Source organism: Mustela nivalis (genome assembly GCF_964662115.1).
Source record: "Mustela nivalis genome assembly, chromosome: 8".
Classification (NCBI taxonomy): domain Eukaryota; kingdom Metazoa; phylum Chordata; class Mammalia; order Carnivora; family Mustelidae; genus Mustela; species Mustela nivalis.
In genome coordinates this window covers 95,963,230-95,985,717 of record NC_139027.1, presented here as the reverse complement: position 1 = coordinate 95,985,717, position 22,488 = coordinate 95,963,230, and the positions used below count along the sequence as shown (strand labels likewise).

At 46.4% G+C, this 22,488-nt stretch overlaps 1 long non-coding RNA gene across 2 annotated transcripts in view; it reads left to right on the top strand.

Moving 5' to 3' along the window:
• The first annotated feature begins 3,413 nt into the window (after window positions 1–3,413).
• The window catches only part of LOC309871059, a 40,782-nt gene continuing 21,707 nt past the window's right edge, over window positions 3,414–22,488 (top strand). Inside the window, exon 1 of one of the 2 annotated variants that reach the window (XR_014314997.1) lies at window positions 3,414–3,616. This is a non-coding gene — a long non-coding RNA (uncharacterized lncRNA). Of the gene's footprint in view, window positions 3,617–5,375; window positions 5,416–22,488 lie in introns of those variants that run through there. The other variant, XR_014314998.1, reaches the window with a different exon arrangement.

The following is a 22,488-nucleotide window of genomic DNA, read 5'->3' as shown; positions in this document are numbered from 1 at the left end:
GCCACACCTCCTCTTGTGGATGATATTGTTGCTACTAGAACATCTGCCTCCCTGCATTCATTGAGTTTAACCTAGTGCTTTGCTATTAGAACATCTGCCTCCCTGCATTCATCGAGTTTAACCTAGTACAGGTAGGAAACCAGTAAGTGCACCTGCTAAACCTGGGAGGAAAATGTCAGTTGATGGCTCTGGTGTGAGGGTCTGAGGGCCACTTCTTGCAGCCAAGTGCAGAGGCTTGTGATAGCTTTTCTGCTGGTTCCATCTCTGTTTTTTTTTTTTTGCTGTCTTCTCTGGGCTGAAGTTGTGGGAAGCCTGACCTCCAGGTCTCCCACACTCCCCCTGCCTCTGTTTTTATTTTTTTATTTGTTACTTTTAGATTATTGCTCAATTTCCAGAAGCAACAAGAAAACCCCAAATTCCAGGCATTGTTTCCAAAAAGTAAACACTCCCATGTCTGTGGTGAAGGAGGTACCCCTCCAAGGACTAAGGGCAGAAAGAATGAGGTTTCTGGTGGATTTCAGAAAACATTTGGGCTGATGGAAAGCTCTTTGTAAATAAATGGAGACTGTGCAACCTGCCTCTGCCCCAGGGGGATGGTTTGGCTCTGGTGGCTCAAACAGAGACTGGAGACAAGGAGGATGGGAGGGAGGGTGGCAATTGGTCATGGGCTTCCAGACAGTGGAAAACATGCTGTGAGCCTTGGACCAGGGAGCCTCACCACCCAGCACCTGTCTCCTTACCTGCAAAATTCAAGTCACTGTGCAAGTTCGGCAGGTTGTGGGGCTCAGCTGTGGTAATGGGGTGAAACAGCCAGGATGGCACAGGGCACTTGGGATGGCTCCAGTACAGGAGCAGCTATGAACAACATTCATTCATCCATTCAACAGATATTTATGGAGCTCCCATTTGGAGGTACTGGGCGGGGAAGCCAGGGACAAAATGTGTATTTGGGAGACTAGATCCCCATATCTCATAAGAAGAGACGCAAAAGGGTTTTTCAGAGCAAAGAGGCCTCTGGCCTCATCCTGTGCCCACCTCCTATCCCCCTGCCCTTTGGACCTCAGTTTACCCTGCCTATCACCCAGGGATGGGCTGGAGGATCTGTAAGAATCCTGACGCTGTGCTTATGACCCTCCTGAGGTTTGCATCTGGTCATTGAATCATTTTCCTTGCAAGGAGATGGGGCTGGATTGGTGAGGTGACAGGTCTATCTGACCCTCAAGACTGGGGATCTGCAAGGGCAGGGATTATGGGCTGTCTGTCACTCTGGTGTGTCCAGGGCTCAGCATAGGGCTGGCATAGGAGTGGTTTCCACAGGTATCAGGCACCTTTTACTACTTAGTAAGGACTGGGAGGCTCAGAAGTCAGGCGTGAAGTCCCTCTGTGGGCTCTCAGAGGAGGCCCACATCTCCCCTCAGATTGGAAGGCTGGCCAACACACTTTCTCTACACCATATTACTGGGGAGGTACCAAGAACTCCCCAAACAGATCCCAAACAGACAATACCAGACAATTCTTTACAGTTAGCCATCACTGCCACTTACTCAGTCTCCAATCCTCACACAGCCTGGGAGGTGGAGGTACTATGTGCCTGGTAGACAGGGAAAGGCTTCTTCACACCATCAAGGATGGGTCAGCCAGTCCTGCACCTGGAACTGAGCCGAGGGAGCTGAATGCACATGCTTGTCTTCCTCCAGCAACAGCTTTGCATCCCTCAAAGAAAAAACTGGGGTGAGAATCATTCTGGGGGTCTCGGGGTTCAGTCTGCATGGGGGAACTGGACAGCTTTGCCAAGGCAGTCAGTAGTGAGCAGCAGAGCTGGGATTGGCACGGGCCACCCTAACATAGTTGACTCATTATTATGGAGGGGTGCTGGGAGGCACCGAGGTTCTCACAGATGAGGGGAGTGCAAGTGCCCACATAGCTTATCTCACTAATTCTTAGGCTCACTGAGGGTGTAAGTGACTGATGGGCCCTGGGAAAGGGCTCTGGGCTGGGGAAGGGAGCTGCGGGTGGGTGGCAGGACAGGGGAGAGGGTGAGGAAAAGGCAGATAGAGGGTGTCATGTAAATCTATGGGCCATAATGTTTTTATCTTTTGTTTTGTTTTGCGTCTGGATTCAGAACAATGGTCGCTAGTCATTGTGGGGTTTCAAAACCCTAAGACTCAGTATGAGGGCTGGAGAGGACTTGGGAGAGTTGCCAGGAACACCATAAAGGTGGATTTATTAATTCTATTTATTACATAGCTAATTAAGTCAGGCCTGAGGCAGTATGTACTCTTCTGTAGGTGTTGTCTTAAAATAAGCAGGGGAAGGTATATTGGGGTTTGAAGGAAACTCAGCATTTTTCCTTAAAACCACCCAGAAATGTAAGCATTTGTAAAAATGCTTATGTATTATGTATTATGCACCAAGCACTGTAAGAAGTGTTAATATAGTCTCTTAAGAGATTTTTTTTTTTTTTAGAATTTCTCACCCCTCCTGCCATCATAATTAGCAGGTGCTATGAGTTTTCTTTTCATTTTTTTTCCTTTTAACTTTTTAAAAATTTTATCTGACAGCACAAGTAGAGGGAGAGGATGAAGGAGAAGCAGGCTCTGCACTGAGCCAGGGAGCCAGATGCAGGGCTGGATCCCAGGACCCTGGACAGATGCTGTACTGAGGGAGCCACCCAGGCACCCTGTGAGAGTTTTTAGACCTAGGATGCAGGTAGGAGAAGCAAGCCAAGGGTTCCTTGGCCCAACACTAATGACCATGGCTCAGACAAATCCATCTTCCACTGCAGGCTTCCAGATACTCTGCGAAGGAGACATTTCCCTTCCTGTCCCTGAATGCTCTGCCAGTTCAAGGCAGATCCATGTTTCTGACGGTTCCTCTTTGGTCATTCTGCCAGGGATAGCCAAGAGGGCTCTAAGCCTTGTGTGGACCCCAGGCCTGGGGGTCCCAGCTCTGAACTCTTTCCTCTGCCCTTGACCCCAGAATAGATCAATCCATGCCAGGCCAGGGAACAAACACAGCAGTACACAAGATCAACTCGCTTTGGCCCCAGGAGCCTGGATTCCCCAAGGAGGGCTTTGCCTGGTCTCTGAAGGGGGTTCGGGGGTTCCAAGATGGCCATGGGTGGAGCCCACCAGGTAGAGAGGCCCCTGGACGGTGTCCACTGGGGCTGGGCAGACAGAAGATCCGCTCAGGCCTTCCCTCGCTGCTCCACTGTGCCCTGGGGAGAGAAAAGGGCCAGCCACTCTGCACCGGGGCTGCGGCTGGCGGGCGAGCATGGAGCTCAAGCAGTGGCAGGGAGGCGGGGCCTGGGCGGGGGACTGGGGTCCTGGAGTCAGACGGGCAGAAGAGGGGGGGGAGCCGGCAGGGGGCGTGCGGCCAGCCCCCTCACCAGACAGGACAGAGCAGGAGGCTGGGCGAGGGCCCACGGGCCTGCGGAGGCTCGCGCCACTGTTTGCCGCCCCCCACCCACGGCAGGACGCGCGCACCTGCCTTCCCCGCCCACCGCCTTGGGTGGGCCCAGCGAACTCGCTGCGCAAGTAGCGCCTCCCAGGGAGGCAGGGGTTCTGGGCTGTCCCCGCAGGGCGCAGGGGATTGCATCGCAGCCCGGTTGACTCAGGTACTGAGGGGCTGGGGAGGGGTAGGGGCGCTAGGGAGAGAGGGAGGCTGGGGTCCTCCTGCCCGCTGCCACCTGCTGCTTCGTCTGCGGGAGCCGGAGGGGGGCCTGGCGCACAGGTTCCTGGAGGCCTGGTGCTCCTACGCCCCACAGCCCTTGCCCCACAGGCCTCGCTCCACTTCTCGGTATCCAGGGAACCCGTGGGACCCTACTGACATCAAGAGGCCCAGCACCACTGGGCCCGTCTGACCCCCCAGAGAGACGCCTGTGCTGACAGGCTTCTTTTCCAGAACTTGATGGAAAATTTTGTCCCTCAGACTCGCCGGGCCCCCCAGCCTGAGAGGAGCTGGCTCTGCCGGCGCAGCCTGGGCCCCACTGGGCCCCCTCCACCTCCAGTGCCTTTTACCCAGGAGCCCCAGGATACCATTCCTTTCTGGCCCTTGGGCCCCTTCCCCCCACACCTCCACTTTGGGGCTGCGACCACCCTGGGATCACTTCCATCTCCTGCCCCCTACCCCACAGGTCCTTGTCCACCTCCAGGCCTGACCCCTGGCCCCTCTCACCTCTGGAGTCACTGAAACCCTTCCACTAGGGGGCCACTGGCATCTGCGATCCCAGGCTCCCAGGACTCCCCCTCCACCTTGGAGCTCCCTACCCTGTTTCCTCTAGGAACTGCTGTGCCTAGAGCGCAGAAACCCCACATTCTCAAGCCAGCTGTCTTCGGGCCAGGGACTCATATCCTCAGGGACCCTCCTTTCCGGGGCCACAAACTCCTCTCTGTGCAGGAGAGACCAGAGAGAGCAGGCTTGGGGATCCTTCCCTCCAGCTGGATGGAGGGGCAGAAGCTGGGGTGTGTGTGTGTGTGTGGGGGGTGCTCACAGGTGGCCTCCCTGGGTAAGGAGGGGCCAGGAGGAAACTTCAGGGCAAGGCCATGATGTGGAAGCCTCAAGAAGCAGAAGGACTGTCTGCACAGACTCCAGGCTCCTGGCTTGGGCAGTGGGCATTTAGTGGCCAGAGCCCTACAGGGCCAACCCCATCCAAACCCACCTTCTCCCCCCACCCCACCCTGGCCGGCTTTTTTGTCTTGAATTTGCACAGCACCTTTTTTTCCAGTAAGAAATTGAAAGCTTTGCTTTGGAAAGTTTTGTGTCCAGGAGGCTCCTGGGCACCCACTTACATTATTTCCTGAGGCTAGTTGAGGAGGGTGGAGTCTTTGGGACCTTAACAGCAGGTCTCCTGATCCTTCCTGACTTCCTTTTTTTTTTTTTTTTTTTTTTTTTTTTTTTTTTAGATTTATTTATTTGAGAGAGAGAGAGAGAGATAAAGAGTGCACCACAGAACGCATGCAGGCACAGGTGAATGGGCCAGGCAGAGGGACCGAAAATCTCAAGCAGACTCCCCACTGAGTGTGGAGTCAGGTGGGGCTTGATCCCAGGACCCTGAGATCATGACCTATGCCAGAACGAAGAGTCAGAGGCTCAACCAGCTGCAACCACCACCCCCTGCCCCCCTTTTGCAGATGGGTTACATCTACACACTGTTAGGTGCTTTGCCTGGACCTGGCTAGTCTTACAGCAGTCTTAGGACACCGTCTCTTGCCCAGTGTCTCTGGTCAGTACCAACCCATGCCTCAAGTGTGGGAATGACTTCTTTCTGACTCTTTCTTAACTCCCTATCCAGCCCGTGTTGCCCACCCCCCTCCAGGCTGTCCTAATTGTATATATTGGATCCCTGTAGATTGTGGGCACCACCGGATCCTCACCTGTTGTGGCCGGTGCAACAAATCAACCAGGAACGTGAGGGTAAGAGGATGAAGAAAAGAACTTGAGAAGCAAAGAGATGGGGGGCAGGAGGAGCCCTGAGGAGGATGTCCAACAGTGCTAAGTTTATTCAAAGGATTAAGGCCATATATATAGTGACATTACATCTGTGTCTAGTTAAACAACCACGGGTTCCTCATGACGCCAAATGACTGATGCCAGTACAAATACAGCAAACCTGAAAGTAATTTATGGTCTGTACTAAGGCAGCAAGGACCAGCAACTAACATTTTACCCCAACCAAATTGTTCTCATTTGTTTAGCAAGCATGTGGGAAGTCACATAGGCGAGCGCAGAACACATAGCACAGACCCTTTCTCAGTGCTAATCAACTTTTCCCGTCCTAAACCTTTTGTTAGGTTATTCAGACTTTAAAGGAGGCACAAGTCAGGGTCTGGTTTGGTTCTCATCTCAAGCCTTATTGCGGCCTCCCACACTCACCCAAATGAGAACATGGCTCAGGGTTATGGAGTGAATATACCCTTTAGGAAACATTAAAGGATGTAGCATAACTGGTCCAGGGTCACACAGCCTGTGAAAGGCATGGGTGAGATTCAGACTGCACTGGGTCCCGCAGCCATTTCAGCTCACCTTAGTGTCCAACCTGGTCCCAGCAGGTTCCTGCTCAGGACTTTGCTTTGTGCTGAGCTGGGCTTGCTTCCTGCCTGTGAAGCCATTTTCACAGTGTGTCCCCAGCCCACCCTCTCACATTGAGCATCAGTGCTGCCTTGGCTGGCCTCTGTTGATCGTGCCATTCTTCTCCATCCCTCTGTCACCCCTCCGGCCCACTGTCCTACTGCCCTCTGTCCAGTGGGCCAAGTTCTGAGTTTCATGCCTGCACTTCTTCTTAACTGTGCTCTGTTGAAATCCTCTCTAACAGGGAGGACCTGCTTATCAGAGCAGCTGGATTTGGAATCCGTCTCCCCTGGGGGTCAGAGCTTCTGACCATCATGTCCCCAGCCTCAACAATGGGGATGCCTGCCCAGCCTATTGTGGGTGCTCGTGGAGCTCTGGGATCTTGGAGAAGATTTGCCATGAAAATAAGCATTTATACATAATACGGAAGAGAAGATTTGAGGAAAATGAGTGGGTGTCATCTGGTAATGTTTGTGTTAGGATGGTTCTGAAATTTACCAAGAATCCTAGATTGCCCAGCTGGAAGGACCTCAGATAGATCAGCTGGGCTCCTCACCTCATTTGACAGATGGGAAGTTGAGGCCCAGAGCTTAGTGCCACAGAGCAGGAGTGAGGAGAGATGTTAGTGACAGGAAGAAACCATAGGGTGAGCACAAAGTGGCTGAGCCTGGGCTTTGTTTATGCAAATGAGTTGCTAAAACAGTGGGCCTGAGGCTGCTGGCCCTATCTAGTGCCCAGCAAGAAGTAACACCAGCCCACACCTTCTGAGGTTTAACTCATACCAGGAATGATTCTCAGTGTTTTATTTGTGGGCACCTGGGTGGCTCAGTTGTTCAGCTGAGGTTATGCTCCCAGGGTGCTGGGATCTAATCCTCACCAGGATTCCTGCTCAGTGGGAAGCCTGCTTCTCCCTTTCACACTCCCCGTGTGTGTGTGTGTGTGTGTGTGTGTGTGTGTGTGTGTGTGTTCCCTCTCTCCCTGACTCTCTCTCTCTCTGTCAAATAAATAATAAAATCTTAAAACAACAACAACAACAACAACAACAAAATGCTTTATTTGCCTGAGGAGATAGGGTCTGTTATGGCTATCATTTTAATGCATGGAAATATGGGCACAGGGGAGCTAAAGGAGTCCAAAGTCACACAGCTTGTAAGTGGAGGAGCCAAGATTTGAACCCTGGGGAACCTGCCTCCAGAACCTGCATTATTTTTTCCCCTTGTGTATGTCATTTTTAAAAACCTTTCCCTGAATTCTAACAGAGATGTGTATACATTGTTAAGCATGTAGTTTATTGATCATCACAAAGCTTAGGTTCTGAAGCATTGCAGCAAGCTGGGGTGGGCTTTGATGTCAGACCTGGTTGGAATCCAGTTTCTGGTGCTTCATGACTTTAGGTGACTTACTCAGCCTCAGTTTCTGCACTGAGTTTGGCAGCCTTGTGATGAGTAGAGCGTGTGACAGTGTCTAGCGGGTTTGGTGCCTGGCAAATGTTTAATAAATGGTTTTCTCTTCTTAATAATGAAGATTCTAAATTGTGCTGGTTTTGTTAAGTGGTCCAAATACCTTCCTCATCGGTCAGTTGCCTGTTAGTCGCCTTGTAGGTACTTGTGATGAGTCACTTTGGTAAGTCACTACATATAGCTGAAACATTTGGGGGTAGTGGGGGGACACTTCCCCTGCCCCCACTGCCCCTGCATTGAAAGTCTGTAATTTAAAATGTTCCACCTGTGCCTTTTTTTTTTTTTTAAACATAACCGCTTTGGGACAGTGAAAGTTGTACGTCTTCTCCTTAGGGTTGTGACGGAGCCTTTGGGGACCTGCAACAGCTTACTTCCAGTTTCTGTCTGGCACGCTGATGGGCCAGAACTTATTTTAACAACATTCCATTCCATTCCAGGCACCTGGAAGGAGGAATATGTTGAAATTCTAGGAAATTATTTTTTGGAACTGTTTTTATCCTGAGGAATTACCCATTTAAAAATCGAATGACCTTTATGGTTGACTTTTCCACTCTACATAATGCAAACTGACCCATTGTTTTCAGCTGCTTCTGTAGCAGTGGGAAGAGCAAGCCTGTGGGAGTCCTCCCCAGGTTGGCCCCAGCACAGAGCTGCATCATTCTACACACCTCTCATGCCTTGTCTCCTTGTCTGTGAGGTGGTAATGATGGAGCGGGGAGCTCTGGGGGTTATCGTGAAGGTTACAGAGATAGGGGGTGTAAATTTTGAACAGTGCGCCCCACATAAAATGCAGATCTGGTGAGCAGAGGCAGCTGCTCACATTAATTGTTGATGCCAAGGCACTGGAGTTCCACAACAGCCTATGCCTTTCTTTCCTGGGTCTTTTTTGTCTTAGCCACCACCTTAGAGAAAGTGACTCAGCAAGGCTGGTGCTTGTGGAGCCCTCTACAAAGCCAGCTAATTCACACGGGCAATGCCCTGGAGATAAGGGGGTTTTCCTGAGTGGTAGGACCCCATTTCAGAGGCTTAACTAGCTGGTTTCTCCTAACTGGTCCTGTCCTCCAGGATCAAGATGAAGGCCTGCCAGGAGACTGGTGGTCTCACCAGAGTTTTCCACTGGAAGCATGAAGGGCCCCATGGGGCCTCGTGTAGAATGACATGGGTGTTGGAGGGAGAACAGGGGGGACACCGCCTGTACCATCATGGGCAGGTCACTATATCTGGCTCACGCCGGCTTTCTTCCCATCTGGGAAATGGCAGAAGACCATGCTTTTTCAGAGGAGGGATCAGGGTTTAGGGAGGTATTTGATGACTGTGTTAAGGCTGCATGAGTAGCAGAGTTGACCGAGGGGCCTTGGAGTCACAGACTTGAGGTCAGGCCCCCGCTGCTGCCACATTAAAGTAGATCGCTTGGGTAAGCCATTGGACCTCAGTGTCCTCCTCTGTGCACTGGGGATAATACCTAGCATGTAGGTCTGTGAGGGGTACAAAATAGAAGGCAATATTAGGAGCTTAGAGCAGAGCCCGGTATTCACTAGATTGTAGTTTTATGGTGATACTCTGGCATCATTGGTGTTGCAGACCTGGCCCTACCCTCTGGAAGCTTTGGCTGTGTGACAGATGGCTTATGAGGCCATGGCTGACAGAAAGAAGCGGTGTCTGTCTTTTCTTAAGATTAAGGGTACAGAGGGGCGCCTGGTGGCTCAGTCGTTGAAGCATCTAACTCTTGGTTTCAGCTAAGGTCATGATCTCAGGATGGTGGGATTGAGCCCTGAGGGGTGCTCTGCTCTCAGTGTAGAATCTGCTGGAGGTTCTATCTCCCTGTATTTGTGTGTGTGTGCTCTCTCTGTATCTCTCTCTCTCTCCCTAAAATAAATGAATCTGTAAAAATAAATAAATACATACATGCATAAGTTAATTAATTATGGGTCCAGAAATCAGTGATGGAGTTGGGTTGATGGGACACTTGGCAGCAAAGACAGGTGCACCCTGCTTGAAGGCTTGGGGGTAGCTGTGGTGTCGCCAGTGGTGATGGGGGTGTGAGGAAGTTGCCTTGTGCAGCATCCAGAGAGGAACTTAGATGGGGAGGGTTCCAGAGAGTAAATGCCCATGGGCAGGAAGCATCTTCAGGCAGATGAGTGTCAGAGGGTGTCCTCATGGGTGGGGAGCACCCTTTCTCCCTGAAGCTGCCCATGAGTGGAGGTGTGCCTGCTGGGGACATAACTAAATCATTGGGGTTTAGCCTCCTAAGGTTTTAATTTATGAAGATGTGGCCAAGACCTAGTCTTACTGCTTTTTAAAGAGAAGTAAATTAAACTCTTGCTTGGGATGGTGTTGTCTTCCAAAGGCTCATTCAGAGTCAGTGGCAGAGCTGCTGTGGGCTTTCCAACTTGTCTTGAAAGCCTGGTCCATGCAGGGTGAGGAATATTCCCATCTCTTGGGGTCTCTTGCCCTCTCTGCTTGTGGCAGAACGTGGTTCTGTGACTGGTAAATAAACAGGCATCTTGTGCAGATCCTTCAGCTCTTCATGTGGCTGTGGTAGAGGAGATTCCCATTTACTGGGCACAGACTGTGGCTGGACGGGTGGTGTGGTGGGGCTCTAACCGAGCATTCTCCTTTCACATAATCCCCAACCAGACATGAGTTTTGTGGTGTTGTCACTTTCCTGCCGGCCAGGAGAGATGTTGAGGCCCAGGAAAGTTACACTTTCTCACTGTGGTAAGCAGCAGAGCCATGTCAGCCCGTCCAGGCCCTGGCTTTCAGATCTGTTTGCTGTGAGCATTTCCTCTTGTGTTTCCAGCTTTTGGCCTGTTTGACCTATCAAACTATATTGATGGCGTATTGATAATTCTAATACTCTTGACATTGTGAGAGATTAGCTCTTCACTTTGTGCTAGAAATGTTTCTTGCTGTATTTTCCTTTTAATTAAAAAAAAAAAAGTGAAAGTCCCACCTTTCTGCCCATTTGCATCTCCCTGAGTCTCCCTGTTGTGAAGTGGCTGGGTTTGGGGATTTCTAGATCAGGGGCCCTGACATAGTTGGTGTTGGCTTTGCCTGGAGGAGCCCAGGACTCAAGACTCAGAGTGAGGACTGGAGCAGTGTAAACTGTGACCTGAAAATGTGTTCATGTTTGCTGAGGTGGTGCCCAGGTTCTTTTGGAGGATGAACTGAGGTTTTGATCAATAGGTTTGAGAAGCACTTGATGGAATAACACTGATAATTTTGTTTTTGCATTCAATCCTAATTTTGTGTTTTTGTTTTGGTGTAGTGCAGTGTGCTCTGTTCTAAGAAAAAATTGGCAATCAATTTATACAGTATCATGATTTAATAATCCTTCCTCAATCACTGGGTCATATTTCAGGTTTTTATATGTAGTTTTTATATCTGTAGTTCTGTTTCTGAATTCTGCATTTTGATTCATTCCTTCATTTTTAAATTTCTTATTTTAAAGATTTTATTTATTTGAGAGGGAGAGAGAGAGGGAGAGGAGAGAGAGAGAGAGAGAGAGAGAGAGAGAATGAGCTAGGAGCAGGGGCAGAGGGAGAAGGAAAGGGAGACTCCTCACTGAGCAGGGAGCCTGATGTGGGGCTCAGATCCTAGGTCCCTGAGATCAGGACCTGACCCAAAGGCACATGCTTAACAGACTGAGCTACCCAGGTGCCCCCACATTCCTTCATATTTTTATTTTTCCTCCAGTGCTGCACTGTTGGCTGGTTGCTTCAGTTTCTGGGAGGGAGGGAGATGACCCCCTCCCCTGTTCTTCTAACAAGTTTGCTTTTGCTGCGTTGACTGGAGAAGGGCCAGGCTTCCTGAAGGTGAGTAGGATGATTCAGTGACACCCAAAAGGCAGTGGCTATTATTGTTCCCACTGTGCTTCAAAACCTTCACCCACTGACTCTTTGATGATGGCAGCCACCAGCAAATCTCCTGCAGAGGACTGCTGCCTTGGGATACTTTTCTTGTGGTGCTGGACTTCATTCCCCGTGGCAGCCAGTACAGCTAGGATTAGAACCTAGGAAAAATCCCATTAGAACCCAAGAAAGTGGGGTGCCTGGGTGGCTTAATCGATTGTCTGCCTTGGCTCAGTTCATGGTCTTAGGGTCCTGAGATCAAACCCTGCACTAGTGTCCATGCTGGCTGTGGAGCCTACTTAAAATCAAACAAACAGAAATCAGCCCAAGAAAGTACCATCCTTTATGTTTTCTATACTGTGGATCAGATTTTATTTTTCTTTTCATTTTTTCTTTCTTCTTTATTTTTAAAGATTATTTATTTGTCAGTGAGAGAGCACAAGCAGGGAGAGCAACAGGCAGAGGGAGAGGCAGGCTCCTGGTTGGGTAAGGAGTCTGATGCCAGACTTGATCCCAGGACCCTGTGATCATGACCTGAGTCATGTTAGGCTGCTGCCTAACAGACTGAGCCAACCAGGCATCCCCCGGGATCAGACTTCAATAACTCTACCAGATTTCTTCAGTTTTGACATTTTAAAGGACAATGAAAGGTAGCTAAACCTACACCAGGGTTCTCCATCTGCTGGGGCTGTGCTGTCCGGGCCTATGTGCCTCCTACCCCATCAATTCCACCCATGTTTTAGCCAGAGAACTGTAGGCAGGTGTGTGTGTGTCACTGAAAGCTTTGACTCATCATTCATATCTTTATTGTAAGCTTATAATATTTATTTTTCCTTTTTTTGGTAAGATTTTACTGATTTGTTTGTTTATGAGAATGAATGGGGAGCAGAGGCAGAGGGAGAAGCAGACTCCCTGCTGAGCAGGAAGCCTGACATAGGGCAAGATCCCAGGACCCAAGATCCCAGGATTATGACCTGAGCCCAACGCAGATGCTTAACCGACTGAGCCGCCCAGGCGCCTCTTTATTTTTCCTTTATTGATTATCTGCCTTTCTGAGGCAGCGTTCTACCTGGGTTTTCATAACTCCACACTAAGGTATTCTTCCACTAGTGTGGCCTCTTTTGAGGTAATTCCTATACATTCTGGCTGTGCTGCTAAATGATGCTATGATCTTGGACTCCTTTTTTTTTTTTTTTTTAAACCTCTCTAAGCCTTGGTTTCCTCTGTGCTAATGGGGATAATATACCCTCTCTTGCAGATGTGTGGAGGGCCATGGCTGACTTGGATGCAGGTGGGGTCATCTCACAGCACATGGAATACACAATTTATCTTGCTTCCTGTCTTGATAACGACATCTTGGTTTTCATGCTGTCTTAGAACAAGTAGAACTTGACTTACATGTAAATTGTGAATTCATGTACTTTTTACAGAGGTGTTAGTTTAGTTTAGTTTAGTTTAGTTTAGTTTAGTTTTAAGCAGGCTCCACACCCAGTGCAGAGCCCAGTGTGGAACTCAAACTCACCACCGTGAGATCAAGACCCGAGCTGAGATCAAGAGTTGGCCGCTCAACCAGCCTAGTCACCCAGGCATCCCTTCTGTTTATTATTTTTCAAAAAATGTGACAAGTAACACTTTCTCTGCCTGGACCTGTCTTCTTTCACACCTGCTATGCTGGCCTGGGGGTCAGACGTGTAACTGGTGTGGTGCTGGTGATGATGAGCAAGACAATTGTTAAGTATTTTTACCATAGCTGCTGTTGTCCTATTATTCCCCCCCCCTTTTTTTAAGATTTTATTTTATATCGTGGTGATATATGCTAAACCTGTTGCTTCTGGTCCTGCATTAAAACTTGAATATGTAGGGCATATTTCAAGGATTCATCCCTGGAGATACAGTATTTGTTTTTCTCTGTCTGACTTATTTTGCTTAGCATAATACTCTCTAGGTACCTCCATACTGTTGTAAATATCAGGATCTCGTCCTTTTTGATGGCTGAGTAATATAACATTGTGTATATGTACAACTTCGTCTTCTGTTGCTGGACACTTGGGCTGCTTCCATATCTCGGCTATGGAAAAAAAAATGCTGCTGTAGGCTTAGGGGTGCCTCTGTGCTTTCAGAATGTTGAGTCTGATGTATCAACTGCCACAACAGTCGTGGCAACTCAGGAAGGGAGCCAGGTGCAGGAGGTAAGAGGAGGAGTGCAGCTTTAGGCAATCTGAGTTGAGTTGTCTGTGAAACCCGCAGTTGTAGGTTCTGGTTGGACAGTCAAAATGTAGGGATGGGTGCTTGGGGGAAGAGAGATTCAATCATGCTTTTGCCAAGGGATATATTCCTTGTAGAGAGAGTGACAGTTAAGGATTTAGGGTAATTCCTTCTTTTCTTGGGCAGATAAAGAGGACAAATAAAGGAGTAGTGGATGGAAGGGGAGGGACGTGGCTTTGATGCCAGGAAGGCATTTTTGCACAGATGTCTAAAGAAGAGAGATTTCAAGGAATGAAATGTCAGCAATGTTCGATGATGTGAAAAGTTGCAGAGCAGCTTTGATTAGGGGGTGGGGGTAGATCGAGGAGGTTGTTACTGAGTACTGAAAGAAAAGGCGAGGTGAGTAGTGGAGTCCTAAGCCAGACAGAGAGATTGAGTGACTGGGCGTGAAACCATGGAGGCCACACACAAGAATAGCCTTTTAGAAAGTTTGATGGTAAGACAGACAATCATAACTCCAGGCATAGCTTGGTCGAGGGTGGGTTTTACAGGCCCTGTTTACCTATTTGCAGGTTGACTGAAGGGAGATGACAGATGGTGCATGGTGCTGGGGGTTGTGGGTTGAGATGGGATCAGGTATACAGAAAAGCACACAGAGAGGAGTGTATGGATGCCCTGACTGCTTCTGTAGAACCCGAGGCCAACATTAGGCATGGAGGGAATGGAACGTGGCTCAAGGAGATGTGCAGTCTCAGATACAGACCACATGGCTCAGAGTCTTACAGGGCTCTCCTTGCCTCTGTGTGGCCCTTCTCACAGGTTTAAGTTTTGAACAGTCCTTTTGTTGCTCTGGGTTTGGGGTGTGACAGGAGAGACAGAGCAGAGAGCAAGGGCTGAGGAAAGACCAAGAGGGCAGAAACTCACAGAGGGGAGTCTACTACCCTCTCTGCCGCCCTGGTATGGGCTCTCTCCTGATCTGGATGGACAGATGACCTGCCATTACTTCTTTTTAAATTGCATTTGGCTTTACCCTGCCAGAAAGCAACACATGGTTATTGAAGAATAGTGGGAAACCCCAGAGAAACTGAAGAAAGAAAACAAGCACTCAGCTGAAGACAACCATTCAAAAGTTCTGGCACCTTTTCCTCCCAACTTTCACTGAAGTTGAACAGATAAGTGTGTGTGTGTGTATGAAGTGATTTCTGGGAAAGACCAAAAAAAAAATAATAATAATACCAACAATAAGAAAACAAAAAAGAGAACAAAGCAGAAGAAAACAGTGTTCATTTTCTTACTGAGGCTGCCCTTCCTCCGTACTGCTACTTGGTTTTACTACCTGCTTTTCTCCCTGGGCTTTCTTGACAAAACATGGTTCCACTACTTTTACCTTCTTCAAAGTATTTGACAGAGTCGTTTGCTTTCAACATGGAGTTTGAGCACAATGGACTATTGTTTTAAAATACTCTATCACGTGTGCTGTAATATCTCATCCTGGACATGAAATAAATGTTATGATAAAAAGAGAAGATGCTTTGAATGTAGTCACCAGAGTTGTGAAATTCATTGGCATGATCATTCTTTTGAGGGCCATAATTCATTTAATTTTTTCTGCTCCAGATTAACCTTCACAGTCTTCAGTTGTTATGTACATTAGACACAGTATTAGCAGTAGTGGCAGTAAAAATACCCCTGTCACTCTTTACAGGTACCATTTTACTAGCATCTCCTTACCACTGTAGCAGCTTTAAACCCTGTTTCCACCCTGTTGATTCCTTTAAATGCCTTTTCTCTCTGGCTTTCCTTAAAACCTTTTTCTTAGTTTTTGGTGTTCTATAGCTTTACCACAAAATGTCTAATTGAAGATTTCTTGTCTTGCTTGGTATCTGTGCATTTCCTGTATTTCTGGATTTATCATTTCTGTAATATGCTCAGCTGTTGTCTTCTGAAATGTTGACTCTGTCCTTCTGCTGTACTTCCCAGGATTCTTATTTAAACCTCCCATCTGTTGTCCATGTCTCTCAAGCTGGTGTTCATCCTCTTCTCCTGCCTCCTTGTGTTGCATTCTGGGGAATGTCTTCACTTCTTGGTGCAGTGTTGTGAAGTCCTTCATTCGGGGCTCATCTACTGCCCCACCATTCTGTTGTGATTTCTGTTGTGTTTTACGTCTCAGTGATTTTTGGTCCCTGTTTAACTTCCTTCAGTTCCATGTTCACACTTGGCCTGTTGCTTTTGATAGGCTCTTGATCCTTCTTCATTTTTAAACCTCTTTTGTGTTCTTAAACAATTAACATGTAATATTTCCTATTCTCTATCTGATCATTCCAGTGTCTAAAGTTTTCATTTTCCCTCAGTCCGCTGTCTCTCACAGTGGCCTCATTTCTTGCATGCTCTGGGATGGGATTTTGAGACCAGATTTATTGGAACATAGATGTAATCTCTTTTAATTCTGGTTTTTTGTTTGTTTGTTTGTTTGTTTTTCCCTGGAGGGTTTGTCTTTCCTTTGCCAGGAGGCTGAGAGTGTTCTTGGTTGGGATCACTTTGGTTCCATTTGAGGGTCCTGGTTTATTAAGGAAAGCTCAGGTTCAGTTCCCCCAACTTACCATGTGGTGGGAACTGGGGTCTGGAGGGCACAGGCCTGTAGAGATCCTGCAGTGAAAATGGCATTTGTTCTCTGGCACCCTGATTTGTTTCTCTGAGCTTGTTGCTTACAGATCAGGTTTTGGCTCACTTGTTTCTGCCACCTCCCTTCTTCCTGCTTCCTCTCCTACCGTTTTCTAAGTCCTTTGTTAGTTTTCTGATGTCCTCTAAAGCTCAGAAATGTTTTGTGAATTCCATTTGCCATCACTAATTGCAAGTCTCATCCTGCAGCAGGAAGGCCAGAGCCAGACACTGTAATGCTCTGCCTCCCACAGAGAAGATTTTAATACCCTCTCCTCGTGTCCAGAAATTCTAGATTGGAGATGGAGTTATGGATACATTACCATCTACAGAGGATTAGTTGCCTATATAATAGAACAAGTATGCATTATTCTAATCTTCTTAAAACTTCCACTTTGCACAATAAATATGAATGAATAAGGAACCCGCATTACTTTTGTTTATGCAGATGTTCTCCTTCTCTCTCTTCTTTAGATGGTAGGTTGTAATTTGTATGGTTCATTCTGAAAACTGGGTAACTTCATTCTTATTTTCTACGTTGGTGCCATATAAAGTGATGATTTACGGAGATTCAAAGGTAAATATTTATCAACATATAAATAATTGGGGAAGGCTTCCTTTACAAAAGGTAGAATTATTAAGACCTGTTTAATCACAGAAGGGATATCCTGTAAAGCTAGCCCATAAATAAAAAGTGGATCAGAAGAAAGCAGAGAGAGGAGTGAGTTTGGAAGAAGCATGTGTAGGGACACCTACTACCTATCCCTGTAAGTCAGGGGTGATCCGGAAGGGAAACCTTGTTAAAGGAGTCAGTAGTGTTTAGATGTAATGAGCTACTGGAAACCTCACAGTGTTCTGGTGAAGCAAGTGGTGTGCAATCAAGGCCGCCAGCCCAGTTGAAGTTGTGGCTTCAGGCAGCAAGCGAGCAGGCCTTTCTGTCTGCCTTTATCTCCAGTGGGAGCAACTTGTCCTCCTTGAAGTCAGCCTCCAGACATCTTTTCCTGTGGCTACACATCTGTGCATCATTGAGAATTTCTGCGGTTGCTGCTTCATGGGGATGTTTGTCAGTTTTGTGTTTTGTTTTGTTTCTTACCGAGGTTCACTTGCTAACTGTACTCTTCTCTTAAAAATATATTTAATCTAGGGGTGCCTGGGTGGCTCAGTGGGTTAAAGCCTCTGCCTTCAGCTCAGGTCATGATCCCAGGGTCCTGGGTTTGAGCCCCACATCGGGCTTTCTGCTCAGCAGGGACCCTGCTTCCCTTCCTTTCTCTCTGCCTGCCTCTCTGCCTACTTGTGATCTCTGTCTGCCAAATAAATAAATAAAATCTTTAAAAAATATATGTATTTAATCTAGGGGCACCTGAGTGGCTAAGTGGGTGGGTTAAGCCTGTCTCTTCAGCTCAGGTTATGATCTCAGGGTCCTGGGATTGAGTCCTGCATCGGCAGGGACCCTGCTTCCTCCTCTCTCTCTCTCTCTCTCTATCTGCCCCTCTGCCTACTTGTGATCTCTCTCTGTCAAATAAATAAGTAAATAAATAAATCTTAAAAAAAAAAAAATATATATATATATATATATATATATAATCTCTTCCAGGAAGAGATTATGCTGAGTGAAATAAGTCAAGCAGAGAGAGTCAATTATCATATGGTTTCACTTATTTGTGGAGCATAACAAATAGCATGTTGGACAAGGGGAGATGGAGAGAAGGGAGTTGAGGGAAACTGGAAGGGGAGGTGAACCATGACAGACTATGGACTCTGAAAAATAATCTGAAGGTTTTGAAGGAGTGGGGGGTGGGAGGTTGGGGGAACCAGGTGGTGGGTATTAGAGAGCGCATGGATTGCATGGAGCACTGGGTGTGGTGAAAAACAATGAATACTGTTACGCTGAAAAATATATATATATACATGTATATATATATATTTCATCTATCATTGCCATGTATTTCAAATGGTAGTGGGGGATGATGGTGTGGGACCCCATGAAGTGAATTTACACTGCCATCTTGACCACAATATAAGTGTCATACACAGCCGTCCTGTGTCCCCTTTCCTTCTGAAATGGATTCTCTCTTCCCAGCTGTTATCAATAGAAGACAGGGGTCTTTGTTGTTGTAGGTGACTTGTCCAAGATCGCACAGCTTTCAAGGTTTAACCTTTGGTCTGATTGTAGGACCCATTTTCTTTAACTCAGTGCCATGCAACCTACCGTGTAGGAGTCTCAATACTCTCCTGCTTTTGAAGCTGTAATCCACAGGCCACGTCTACCAGTGCATATCTATTCTTGTCTAGTTCACTCATTTATTGCACACATTTACTGGATGCCAGCTATGTGTTTCAGGCACCTTTCTAGGTGCTGGAGATATGGAAGTGGACAAGTCAGACACAACTCCCTGCCTTCATTGAGCATGTTCCATTTCCTACTACTGGAAGCATCCACCAGGAACAATGGACTTTTGCCAGAAGTCCAGCAATGATATGAGTTCCAGAAATTTCTGAATGGCTCTTTGTGGAAGTGATGCTTTGGTGGCAGCCCTCGAGGTAGTTCCCTGCACAGGCAAAAAGGAGGGATGGTGTAGAAATGCCTGATGAATGAGCTTCAACGTCAAATAACTGAGCCAGGTCTTTAAGGTCTTATTTAGCTCTGAGGTTTTTCAAGAACTTTCCATGACACATGTGCATATTATAGTGACATAACAAAAACCCTATTCAAAGCACACTGTAAATTTGGAGGACGATTGTCTTTGCATTATTTTTGTGATTAACTGACAGTTGATGATACAGGCACTGTTTTAAGTCACTTATCCCTGTGCCAGCACTTTGTGGTAAATTCTTTTATCATCCTTATTTTTCAGAGGTAGAGACTGATACAAAGGGAGAAGTTTGGTGGTTCTCCACTGGCCACAGCTAAGCTAGCAAAAAGCAGAGCCTGCATTGGAACCAGGCACTGTGGCTCTAGACCCCAACTCTTCACCCTTGGGCTTCTTGCAGCATGCCTGCCTCCTTGTCACTAAGAACTTGGTGCAGGAGTTTAACAGTACCTTTAACTTCTAGTTTTTCTTTCTCAACTGAATCTGCACTGCAGTGCATCTCTGCGTAAACATGTGTTTAATTTTGTCACCTTTAATTTTGTTTTTAGGTAAGATCTTAAGGAGTCAAGCTGTTTCTTCTGTGGCTTCGAGCACTTCAGACAAACTGTGCAGAAGAGCAGGTGCTGATTTTTGCTTGCCTCATGCCTGGTTTCCCAGCGATCATGTCGTCCAGAGGGACCTGTATGGTGGAGACACTCATCAGTCCTAGCCCTGGTGTGGCGGATGGTGAGGAACATTTTAGCCAGCCTTACAGGTTGAAATGACTCTGGAAGTTCTCTTGAGGGATTCCTCAGCTTGTCATGATCCTGAATAGAACTCTTTATTTTGTAGATGGGTTTGGAGGAGGAATTATCCCCTGCTCTTGTTCACAGTAATGTCTTACAGACATTAGAATAGAAAGAATCAGAGCCTTTTTTAATATGCAATGAGGATGGGAGACATTTACTGAAGTGGTGGAAACAGGAATGGAAGGGAGGACTCAGATGTTGGAAACAGCAGGAAGTGGAGACACATCATGTATCTGGAGTGTTTTCTTGGCTGTGAATGAAATTTAAATCTGCCATCCAAAACTACTGTTTATTGTCCTCATCATGATTGTTTCACGTGTACCTTCATCTATTCACCCAGCTGTGTATTTTCATGCTGCATTCATGGAAAGACAGTAGCTGCTTCCTGGGAAAGTCATGGCAACCATCTGTGTCCCATGAGTTTTTAAGGAACTTGCCAGTTAGGGCCATTGATTGATTAATGCACATCACTTTATTGCCCAAAGACAGGTATTTTATCCTTAGGCTGACCGAAGCAGAATTTGGCAGAGAGAAGAATAGTTTAGAGGGAGAGGTGGCTTCATGGGACTTTGTACCACATTTCCAACCCCTTGATGCTTACTGGCCTGGAGTGTAGTGTGAGCAGGTTCCAAAGGAGGGACAGATGTATTTTTAATGAAGGCCATTTTTAAAAACCCTTTGAATGTTGGTGAAAGAACTTTTTTTCCCCACTCTGGAGCAAAGATATATCCACAAGAAATCACTCCACTCTTGCCGGCCATATCAGGGGAAAGGATCGCTGAGGACCAAACATACTTTTTCCTTCAAGTACTATTGAACTGTGTGGTTATTCAGATAAAAGCAAAATCATGGATAATTCAGGAATGGTCTTCCTCTTGATGGGAAAGAGTAAACATTGCTTATTTTCTCCCAGCTCATCCATATTTTGTTTGTTTGTTTTTTGAGTTGACTCTTTATGGTATTTCACTAGAACTTGAATATGTGCTATATCACATCAGCAAAGACCTGGCATACATAATATTTTGTGTGAGAATGTATGTCAAGGAAACATTTCAGTTCTCCCATCTGCTTTCATATTACCATATTCACACAGAACACTTCACTTCTAACACTGTGGCTGAGGCTGTGGATTTTTCCCTCACCAGGCAACTCTGCAACACCAGCTGGGTGTCCTGTAGTTTCACTCAGCTTTGACACTGTCTGCCTTGATATGGCATCTGATCCCACAGGTTAAGGGCTCAGTACCGTGAGACTGTTCCATCACATTCAGGTGCCGGGGGGAGGGGCCCAGGTTACCCACAACTTCTCTACAACTTGGCTACAAATCAGAGGTTCCTTCAACTCCTCCTCCGGTTCAACTGAGTGGCTCACAGAACTCTGGGAAACATTTGTTTTCATTTACAATTTATTAAAGGTATGATAAAGGATACAGATGAACAGTCAGATGCAGAGACACAAAGGGCACAGTCTGGGAGGGTCCCAAGCACATGAATGTCTATTCCTGTGGAGCTGGGTTTCATCTCCCTCCTGGTACCTGGATATGTTTACTCACCTGGAAGTTTCCTGAAACCCCTGCTATGAGGATTTTTATGGAGGCTTCCTTACATAGATGTGCTCTGCTTTCAGCCCCCTCCCCTCTCTGGGGGAATGTAGGGGTTGGGGTGGGGGTGCCGAAGATTCTAAATTCTAATCATGGTGTGGTCTTCCTGGTGATGTGTCCTCACTGAGGAGCCATCTGGGAGCCCACCCAGAGTTGTGTTATTAGAACAAAATATTAAACTCAAAATGGATGAAAGACCTCAATGTGAGATAGGAATTCTTGCCAGTTTTCTTAAGGGGATTCTTTCTCTCTGCTATCCCTCAAGATTCTGTCCTTGCCTCCTTTCCTGACTGCACTGTCCTATTGGGCAATCTTGCCTGTTGGGCAGGTGGAATGGACCAGTAGGGTCAAAATGCACAGCTTCTAGAAGACAAAGGGATACTCCAGTCTGCTCTCAGGACTTTGGAGTCTTTGTGTTTTTGGTGCTGGTGAAAGAAATGAGAGAGGAGAGCAGACAAGAAAGAATGCTAAGTCATTAGAACTGGTGGGATAAAATACAGGCATGATGAGTAGAGTGGGTTTAAAAACATGATATCATTGGGTGATTTTTTTTAATACTCAATAAGAATATTTTTAACAAAGCAAACCATTTAGTTTTGAAGTATTCATTATTATCATCATTTGAGTTTTAAGATAGGATTACATTACATGATTGTCAACATTATTTGTCACCATGACTTTTTTTTAAAAATTTTGGATAGGAATTTTAATAAGATAGCATTTTATTTCAGTAGACATTTAAGTTAAAATTTAAATGTACATATGTTCTTTCCCACATATTATCCAAAGGCTACAAATTAGAGTGGAAGAATAAGGAGAATCAAGATACTTGTTTTAAAGTTCTTTTTACATTGTTTTGAAAATATTGTTTTCCTCATTTATTTCCATCATTTACCATGTTAACAAAATATACAAACCTGTACTTGGTAAGTACTGATTGGGCTGGGTATAGAGATGTCCACAGGGAAGCTGTCCATTCTCTTTCAAAGTGACCTTTGTTTATTTTTAAGCAAAATAGTCACTTTATTCTTATATTTAATGGTAACTTTATTGTAAGAGGTTTAAAGTTTCCTAATAAATGATTTTACCAATTTGTACAAACTATTTATTTGTACCTCAGGAAGACTGTGGCTCCTAAAAAAATTCAACATGTGTCATGATTCTTCTTGGTATAATTATATTTAAAATTATGTTTTAAAATTTTAATTTTTTAATTGAAAGTGTTTATTGAAGGCAGTGTTCATTTTCTCATGCAAAGATGTTGAA